Source organism: Bos taurus, chromosome 1 (genome assembly GCF_002263795.3).
Source record: "Bos taurus isolate L1 Dominette 01449 registration number 42190680 breed Hereford chromosome 1, ARS-UCD2.0, whole genome shotgun sequence".
Taxonomy (NCBI): Eukaryota; Metazoa; Chordata; class Mammalia; order Artiodactyla; family Bovidae; genus Bos; species Bos taurus.
In genome coordinates, this window is record NC_037328.1 from 84,303,423 (window position 1) to 84,311,975 (window position 8,553).

General features: G+C 38.2%; 1 non-coding gene across 1 annotated transcript; it reads left to right on the forward strand.

Moving 5' to 3' along the window:
- The first annotated feature begins 5,939 nt into the window (after positions 1 to 5,939).
- TRNAS-GGA (transfer RNA serine (anticodon GGA)) lies at positions 5,940 to 6,011 on the forward strand. Its single transcript has one exon. It is a non-coding gene; the product is annotated as a tRNA-Ser (tRNA).
- Positions 6,012 to 8,553: the final 2,542 nt, after the last annotated feature.

Genomic DNA, 8,553 nt, shown 5'->3' on the forward strand with positions numbered 1-8,553 from the left:
TCAGGTTGCCAAGGCACTGGAGCTTCAGCTTTACTATCAGTCCTTTCAATGAATATTCAGGGTTGAATTCCCTTAGTATTGACTGGTTTGATCTCTGTGCAGTCCAAGGTACTCTCAAAAGTTTTCTCCAGCACCACAATTCAAAAGCATCAATTTTTCAGGGTTCAACCTTCTTTATGGACCAATTCTCATATCCATACATGACTACTGAAAAAACTACAGCTTTGACTATATGGACTTTTGTTGGCAAGGTTATGTCTCTGTCTTTTAATATGCTCTCTAGATTTGTCCCAACTTTCCTTTCAAAAAGCAAGTGTCTTTTAATTTCATGGCTGCAGTCACCATCTGCCGTGATTTTGGAGGCCAAGAAAATAAAGTCTGTCACTGTTTCCATTTTTCCCCATCTATTTGCCATGATCTTAGTATTTTGAATGTTGAGTTTTAAGCCAGCGTTTTCACTCTCCTCTTTCACCTTCATCACGAGGTTCTTTAGTTCCTCTTCACTTTCTACCATTAGGTGATGTCATCTGCATATCTGAGATTATTGATATTTCTCCTGGCAACCTGGATTTCAGCTTGTAATTCATCCAGCCCAGCATTCACATGATGTACTCCATATAAAAGTTAAATAAGCCAGGTGACAGTATATACCCTTGATGTACTCCTTTCTCAATTTTGAATCAGTCAGTTAGTTATTAGATGTCTTGTTCTGTTTTTTTCTTGATTTCATACAGATTTCTTAGGAGACAGGAACAGTGGTCTGGTATTCCCATCTCTTTAAGAATTTTCCATGGTTTGTTGTGATCCACACAGTCAAAGGCTTTAGCATAGTCAATGAAGCAGAAGTAGATGTTTTTCTGGAACTCCCTCGCTTTCTCCATGATTCAGTGATCCTGTCTTTTTGCTTTCTATCGGTATGGTTGAGAGGAAAACATCATTCTTTATCAGGTTGCTTTTAAAGTCTTTTTGTCTTTTGTGATCTGCAATTTCACTACAATGTATCTTTGTCGGTTTCTTTTTATTTATCTTGTTTATTATATATCAGCTTCCTTTACTGATACTTCTGAGTTTATGTATCTTATCAATTTTGGAAATTCCTTGATCATTTTCTCTCCAAATATTGCAGTTCCTCCATTCTATTTTCTTCTTTAGGATTCTGAATGGAAGTATTTTAAAGTCTTTCATTTTATTCTCTATAACTTTCAATCTCTATATTAATTTTTATCTTCTTTTTTCTCTACATGGGATTCTGGATATTCTTTCAGATATATCTTCCAGTTTACCAATTCTCTTTTCATTTACATTTAATCTGCAGTCTAAACCATCTATTTTCTTTTTCAACAATTACATTTTTTATTCCCAAAAGTTCTTTTCATTTTCATTTTTTTCAAGTTGGCAGAATATTTTTGATAATCCCTTAACAATTACTTGTTCTGTGAAAGCATGTTTAATTATTTGAACAATTTATATATAGAAATGTTATAATCTGTATCTGACAATTTCCAAAATGTGAATTCCTTAGGGACTGGAATCTATTTGATGACTTGCAATGATGGTGTCTTTTTCACATGTGTATTTTCTGATTTTGGTTTTGAGCCCATATTTGCTTTCTCTTAATATGGATCTTTGGGTAATACAATGGGGATAGTTTTCTTAAGAGAATATTTATTTGTAATTGTGCTAGGCAACAGGGAGACCATTGAGCTGGAACATTTCAGTTTCCTTTGAGATCAGCTTAATGTGGGATTCTCAAGTTCAACTCTTATAGTAGCTTCTAGCCCAAGACTTGGTCCAGCTATCAAAGCTCTAATATTGGCTTATGCCTTTAGGCCACTCTACCTTTCCCTTCTTAATACTGCGCATCATTCTGCATTCTTGAAATTTATTTTTGGAGAGAGTATCCTGAAAAATTACCTTTTTTTCTTACAACTATAGACATGCAATAAAGGATGGCTTATCAGGATCTACTTGTTTTTTGGTGGGAGGCCCTCTCAGAATATTAGCTCCTCTTACTTCCAGAAAAGGAAATCTGAAGTTTTTTCCTCAAGTGTCTGTTTAATAAGATTAAAAAAATTACAACTAGATCTTCAGCTGAGTTAAAAAAAGGTAATTCAGACAACAAAACCTATCTTATTCACCATGATTAAGCAGTGTTCCTCACAGCCCCAGTTTTATGATCTGCCCATTCACTTTATCTTGCATATAGAATGCAAACTTGCCACGGAGGGTTAGATTTAGAATATTCAAATGAGCAAGTATCTTTTAACACAAACACAAGTTGTGTATACAATTTGGCAGATTGAAGATTAGAGAAAAGACTTGGAGTTTCTTACAAAGCAAATAGAAGCATGAGAACATTACTGAATGAAGGCAATGAGCTGCATCTCTCTAAAAAGTTAAATAAAAAAGCAAAGAGATCAACAACTTGGCATTAATGAGATTGTAAAATTAAAAATTTTACAACATTTTTCTCTTAAATCTTCATACACACCCAGAGCATGTGTTTCTGCTCAGTTGCTTCAGTTGTGTCCAGCTCTTTGTGACCCCATGGACTGTAGCCTGCTAGGCTGATCTGTCTATGGGATTCTCCAGGCAAGAATACTATAGTGGGTTGCCATGTCCTCCTCCAGGGGACCTTTTCAACCCAGGGATCAAACTACTGTCTCCTGTGTCTCCTGCATTGCAGATGGATTCTTTACTGCTGAGCCACCAGGGAAGCCCATATCCAAAGCAGTCAAAGTTTTTTTCTGTGACTACATCAGTGTGTAAATTTGACTATTTTAAAGTTTTGCAGGTATCTCTGAATTGTATACTTAAAGTTAAAAATGTGCTGTATAAGGTAGAACACCACTGATACATCAACTATAGTCTTCTTATGAACAATAATGGTCGTGAAATCAACAGCTTGAAATACCAGCTATATTTTTTCAAATACAAAATACAATGTATTCTTTGACTTATGTGTATCTCAATTCAGAAAATACTATTTAAGGTAAGAAGAAGCTGTGAGTAGCAGATTGAAGGGAGATTACTTTTTGAAATTGCACAACAGAGTCTTCATGGAGGGCATGGCAAATTGGTCTGGACGGTTGAATCTCTAGGTAAGACTGATTTTCGGGTGCTATTTGTTGACAGATAAACACGTGTGGTCTTGCAGAGGCTTGATCCCCATTCACATTTTATTAAAAAAATGTTATCTGTTTATTTTTGGCTGTGCTGGGTCTTCATTGCTGTTTGAGTTTTTCTTTAGTTGTGGTGGGTAGGGACAGCTCTCTCGTTGCAGTGCTTGGGTTTCTCATTACAGTGGCTTCTCCTGTTGCGGAACACAGGCTCCAGGGTGCATGGGCTTCAACAGTTGTGGCACGTGAGCTCAGCAGTTGTGGCTCACTGGCTTAGTTGCACTGTGGCACGTGGGATCTTCCCAGACCAGGGATTGAACCCAAGTCTCCTGCATTGACAGGCAGATTCTTTATCACTGAGCCACCAGAGAAGCCCCCTTGTTCACATTTTAAAGTGTCTCTTCAGTTCTCATAAAATTAACTTTATGTTTACCCCCCATCTCTGGGTCTTAGTTAGTTTCCTAGTACACCAAAGATGCAAGACCAAGTGTTCTCTAAGGTTTCTCCTAGCACTATCAGTCTGGTGTAATATATGAAAGTAGGGTATATTTTAGTATTCATCACAGCCTTCTCTCACCACCACATTAAACAGTGTACAGTAGAATAAGGGAGGCTATTAACCACAGACAAGAAATCCAGATACGAAAAATTTAAAAAAGGTATTTAAATTGGAATGGAAGAGATAAAACTGTGACTATTTGCAGATGACATGATGCTCTATATAGAAACCTCTAAAGTCACCACACAAAAACTATTAGAACTAATAAATGAACTCAACAAGGTAGCAAAATACAAGATTAATATACAGAAATATGTTGCATTTCTTAACAATGAAATGTCAGAACAAAATCCCATTAAATATCATGCCAAAGGACTTCCCTGATGGTACTGTGGATGGGAATCTGCCTGCCAAAGCAGGGGACACAGGTTCGATCTCTGGTCAGGGAAGATTCCACATGCCTCAGAGCAGCTAAGCCTGTGTGCCACAACAATTGAGATTGTGCTCTAGAGCCCGTGAGCTGCAACTACTGAAGCCCTTGAGCCTAGAGCCTGTGCCCCACAACAAGAGAAGCCATTGCAATGAGAAGCCTGTGTACTGCAACTAGAGAAAGCCTTTGCACAGCAACAAAGACCCAATGCAACAACAACAACAACAAAAAGTGTAAAATTAAAAAAAACCCCAAAATACCCCAGCAATATAGGAATCAACTTAATCAAGGAGGTGAAAGACCTATACATTGAAAACCACAAAACATTGATAAAGGAAGTTGATAACTCAAAGAAATGGAAAGACACTCCATGCTATTGTTTTGGAAGAAATACCATTGTTAAAATGGCCACACTGCCCAAAACAATCTACAGATTTAATGTGAATCCTATCAAAATACCCTTGACAGTTTTCACAGAACTAGTACAAATAATCCTAAAATCTATGTGTAACCATATAAGACTCAGAATTGCCAAAGTAATTCTGAGGAAAAAGAACAAAGCTGGAAGTATAACTCTTTCAGACCTCAGACAATATTGCAAAGTGACAGTAATCAAAACAGCATGGTATTGGCACAAAGACAGGCACATAGATGAATGAAACAGAATAAAAAGCCCAGAAAAAAACTCACACACCTATTGTCAATTAATCTTCAACAAAGGAGGCAAAGGTGTACGATGGAGAAAAGACAGTCTCTTCAACACATGGCATTGGGAAAGCTGGACAGCTACCTATAAATCAATGAAATTAGGACAGTCCCTCATACTATATACAAAAATAAACTCAAAATGGTTTAAAGACCAAAATATAAGACATGACACCATAAAATTCCTAGAAGAGAACATAGACAATACTTTCTTGGACATAAATCATATCAATATATTCTTAGGTCAGCCTCCGAAGGCAAAAGAATTAAAAACAAAAATAAACAAAAGTGACCAAATCAAACTTAAAATCTTTTGCACATGAAAAGAAACCATCAACAAAACTAAAAGATGATCTACAGAGTGGGAGAAAGTATTTGTAAATGAAATGACTGACAAGGGATTAATATCCAAAATATACAAACAGCTCATATGACTCAATTAAAAAATTAACAAACAAACAAACCACAAATAACCCAATCAAAAAATGGGCAGAAGACCTAAATAGACATTTGCCCAAAGTGAAAGTCTCTCAGTAGTGTCCAGCTCTTTGCAACCTCACGGACTATACAGTCCATGGAATTCTCCAGGCCAGAATACTGGAATGGGTAGCTTTTCCCTTCTCTGGGGATCTTCCCAATCCAGGGATTGAACCCAGGTCTTCCATATTGCAGGCAGATTCTTTACCAACTGAGCTATGAGGGAAGCCCAAAGAAGATATACAGATGGACAATATGAAAAGATGGACAACATGAAAAGATGCTTAACATCACTAATTATTAGAGAAATGCAAATTGTAATCATAATGAGGTATTACCTCATACCAGTTAGAATGGCTATCATTAAAAAGTCTACAAATAATAAATGCTGGAGATGGTGTGGAGAAAAGGGAACTCTCTTACACTATTGTTGGAAATATAAATTGGTGCAGCCACTAGGGAAAAAAGTATGGAAATTCCTTAAAAAACTAAAACTAGAGCTAATATATGATCCTGCAATCCCACTCCTGGGCATATATCCAGAAAAGACAAAAACTCTAATTTGAAAAGATAATGCACCCAATGTGCATAGCAGCACTACTTACAATAGCCAAGATATGGAAACAACTTAAATGCCCAACAACTGTTGATTGGTTTAAGAAGATGTTGTGTATATATATATATATATATATATACACACATATGGGCTTCCCTGGTGGCTCAGAGGTTAAAGCGTCTGCTTGGAATGCAGGAGACCCAGGTTCGATCCCTGGGTCGGGAAGATCCCTTGGAGAAGGAAATGGCAATCCACTCCAGTAATCTTGCCTGGAGAATCCCATGGAGGGAGGAGCCTGGTAGGCTACAGTCCATGGGATCACAAAGAGTTGGACACGACTTGAGCGACTTCACTTTCACTTTCATATATACACACAACATGGGATATTACTCAGCCATAAAAAGGAATGAAATAATGTCATTTGCAACAACATGGATGGACCTAGAGATTATCATACTAAGTGAAGTAAGTCAGACAGAGAAAGACAAATAATATGTGATATCACTTTATGTGGGATAAAAAATAATACAAATGAATCTATATACAAAACAGAAATAAACTTATAGGCATAGAAAACAAACTTATAGTTACCAAAGAGGAAGTGGGAGGGAAAAATTAGGAACATGAGATTAACAGATACAAACTGTTAAATTAAAAGTAGATAAGCAATAAAGATTTACTGTATAGACAGGGAATTATATTCAGTATATTGTAATAACCTAGCTGAAACTCCAGTACTTTGGCCACCTCATGAGAAGAGTTGACTCATTGGAAAAGACTCTGATGCTGGGAGGGATTGGGGGCAGGAGGAAAAGGGGACGACAGAGGATGAGATGGCTGGATGGCACCACCCACTCAATGGACGTGAGTTTGAGTGAACTCTGGGAGTTGGTGATGGACAAGGAGGCCTGGCGTGCTGCAATTCATGGGGTCGCAAAGAGTCGGACACGACTGAGAGACTGAACTGAACTGAACCGATAACGGAAAATAATCTGAAAAAAAGCAACTGAATTACTTTCCTGTATACCTGGAACTAAACTAATACAATATTGCAAATCAACTATATTTCAATTAAAGAAAAAGATAAAAGGAGGACAGTTTCCTCCATGATGGGCCTCAACAGGCTCTCAACAAAATTTTTTTCCTTGAATGACTTAATCTATAGATTATTTCATGAAAAAATATCTTGATTCAAACAACTTTGTTACTTTATCTGTTATTCCTTCTTAGAGAACCTTGAGTGACCTTCAAACAGTAATGATAATGTTGGTGATTTCATTAATTCACCTTTAGGGTGAAGACAGTACCTGGGAAGATAAAGCAGAAAAATGGAAAGAAACTAACATTTTGGTGACACTATTGGAGCCCCTGGATCAACACTTGCTTAAAGCTTGAACTGGAGTTTTCAGTTACATGAGCCAATGCATTGCCTTTATTGTATAAGACAGATGTAGATTTTGTTTACTTGCAGTTAAAAGCATCCTAATGATAATATTTCTATTTAGAGTATAACTTGAACATATGACTTCTAGCCAATAAGTGTTCCAAGAAGTTGTGTCTGACACTTTGTGACTCTTTTGACTGTAGCCCTCCAGACTCCTCTGTTCATGGGATTCTCCAGGCAAGAATACAGGAGTGGGTTGCCATGCCCTTCTCCAGGGGATCTTCCCTACCCAGGAAGTGAACCCATGTCTCTTATGTCTCCTGCATTGGCAGGTGGGTTCTTTACCACTAGTGCCACCTGGAAAGCCGCTTTTAATTTATTATCACATAAATAAAAATGGAGTTTATTATTTGGCAGGGTAAACAGAAAATACACTATTTATCTTTTGAGATGAAAACAAAGACTGAAATGCATTAAAAAAATTCAGTGACAATTAACCAATGGCTAGAAGTGTTATCGGAGAAGGCAATTGCAACCCACTCCAGTACTCTTGCCTGAAAAATCCCATGGATGGAGGAGCCTGGTGGGCTGCAGTCCATGGGGTCGCTAAGAGTCGGACACAACTGAGCGACTTCACTTTCGCTTTTCACTTTCATGCATTGGAGAAGGAAGTGGCAACCCACTCCAGTGTTCTTGCCTGGAGAATCCCAGGGATGGCGGAGCCTGGTGGGTTGCCGTCTCTGGGGTCGCACAGAGTCGGACACGATTGAAGCGACTTAGCAGCAGCCGCAGCAGAAGTGTTATATATCAATAAGACAGGTTTCAGCTCCTAGGGCACAGAGTGATTAACTTCTTTTTTGCATCCTGCTCAGTCATCACATCACCCTTCCTTCTGAGCCAACACTTGGCCACAGTCTCCCTCTGTGGCAGCCACTGCCAATTTCTGAGACCTGGGACATAAGATAACACCTATTTGTGCTCCTTGTCATTTCATTCTATCTGCTCCTAAATGTCAGAATGGGGACTAACACGGCTATGGGTTTTGCAAGAAAATAAATGCAAAGCTTTTGAAAGAGACAAAAGGATTCATTCACTCATTCATTCTTTTCAACAAGTATTTATGTTTCACGGAAGAAAAGGAGTGAGACTAAACTCACAGATTTTAACAGTAAAGTAACATCTGCCCTCATGTATGCAGAAGTGAAGAACTACAAGGTTTCCAAGTCAGCTGCTGCTCCTAAGTCGCTTCAGTCGTGTCCGACTCTGTGCGACCCCATAGACCGCAGCCCACCAGGCTCCCCCGTCCCTGGGGATTCTCCAGGCAAGAACACTGGAGTGGGCTGCCGTTTCCTTCTCCAATGAATGAAAGTGAAAAGTGAAAGT